General features: G+C 41.3%; 1 pseudogene; it reads right to left on the reverse strand.

Annotated features, from left to right (window-relative positions):
• Window positions 1-523: 523 nt before the first annotated feature.
• Window positions 524-1,376, reverse strand: LOC118976540 (lys-63-specific deubiquitinase BRCC36-like; annotated as a pseudogene).
• Window positions 1,377-1,844: the final 468 nt, after the last annotated feature.

A 1,844-nucleotide genomic window follows, 5' to 3' on the forward strand; every position in this document is an offset into this window, starting at 1 on the left:
AGGAGGGAGAGGGAAAGAAACATCAATGTGTGAACTATACATTGAAAAGCTGCCTCTTGAATGCCATAACTGGCGATCCTGGCTGGCAACCCAGGCATGTGCCCTGACTGGGAATCAAACTGGCAGCCTTTTGGTTCATAGGCCAGCACTCAATCGACCCAGACAGACCTTACAGACCAGTGTTATTTCTAAACATTCTAAACTTTTACATCTTACATCTAAGTCCATGACACATTTTGAGTTAAATGTTTATATAGGGTGTGCATTTGATGTCAAAGTCTGTTTTCTTACCTTTGTGTGTCTGGTTATTGTAGACTATCCTTCTTCCGTTGAATTGCTTTTGCACCTTTGTCAAAAAACAGCTGCTTATATACTATGCCCTCTTGATTACTCCAGTAAGTCTTAAAGTCAGGTAATGTGAGTCCTTACAACTTTTCCTTCAAAACTGACGGAGCTTACTTAATTTTCTACACAAATCCTTTCCATTCCCCCAACTTTGTCTCCCACTTTGTTCTAGAGCACTTTATTCTAGAGAAGAAAGTTCTTGCATAAGCTCTTCCTTTTCTTGTTGCAACTGCTGTAAATATTGTTGGTTTTGCTCCAGTCTATTTGTCCTCCAACCACTGCAGGAGAGGCCCACTGACTGCTGACACCTGACTGCACAGATTCTTGGTGAACACTGAGCCAATATGGACCTTGGTTACTGAGTCCACATGAGTAAGACTGTCAACCCTTCTCTATGCATCCTACTCCTTTTGGCACAGGATCTTGGGCAGATCAACTGCTGATTCAAAGCACAATTTTCCAATGAGTACATGAGGTACAAAATCGATTGGGATTTCAATTTTCTCATACTCTGAGTCCCTTTGAGCCTGAATAGATGGAAAGCAAGTGTAGAGTATCTTGCCAGTTTTTGTGCTTTTATCTTCTAAGAAATAGCAACAAATAAATCCTACAAAGTGTCGATCCATCATCTGGTACATGGCTTGTGTGTGAATATCAACATGCGAACACCAAAAACTTATATGAAGATGTGAATGATACGAGCCCACTCTTGTCATGGGATGACCTGTCAGTTCAGCCACCCTCTCTGCCTCTGTTGAGGCTGCAGATAGCTGCTCCAGAGAAATTTCAACTCGATTCTTCCTCTTATCAGATCATTTCAAGATGATGACAGAATGAATGTCAACAATGTTAACCTTTTCAGCAACCGAGTGTGTTTTAGTTCTGGCATATATAAACTTAGAGTCATTCTTTGTGTCATCATTCATCTCTCCAATACACAGTCCCATCGCCTTCCCCTTCTCTGTGCTCGGAGCATGGTTCAGACAAACAAGGAAGGCATCCAACTCAAGACGAACCGCCTGCACCTCCATCTTGGTCTGGACCTGCTAACGACTGCCTCGGGCCAACTGAGGCCAGACCAACCCAGAGCTCAAGCCACTACTCTGTTCTTCAGATCAGGTACTGCGCTCTATTCAGCTTCATATACCCCGAAATACGCACAATAGATTACACATTGAATTTTTGAAGACTCTTGGAAACTATACCGGTTTCCATACTAGGAAACCTTAAATTTAAACCGATTTAAACCAACTTAACCAAGGGAGTGGTTCTCAATTCCGACTCTGTGCCACACAGAGTCTGTTCGGTGAATTAAATACAACACAGTGTATCCATTCAAGAGGAAGATTATACTGAGTTAAAGTAATATTTAAGGAGAAGTATGCAACAACACCATGGAATGGATACAGTCCAGAGTAAAAAATACCAAAATATGTGCATTATGTTTGTAATTAAGCAAACGGTACTTATCATAAAAGTCCAGAACACAATACACAAAA

The sequence above is a fragment of the Sturnira hondurensis genome, unplaced genomic scaffold (assembly GCF_014824575.4).
Source record: "Sturnira hondurensis isolate 20B ecotype Veracruz unplaced genomic scaffold, ASM1482457v3 Scaffold0020945, whole genome shotgun sequence".
Taxonomy (NCBI): Eukaryota; Metazoa; Chordata; class Mammalia; order Chiroptera; family Phyllostomidae; genus Sturnira; species Sturnira hondurensis.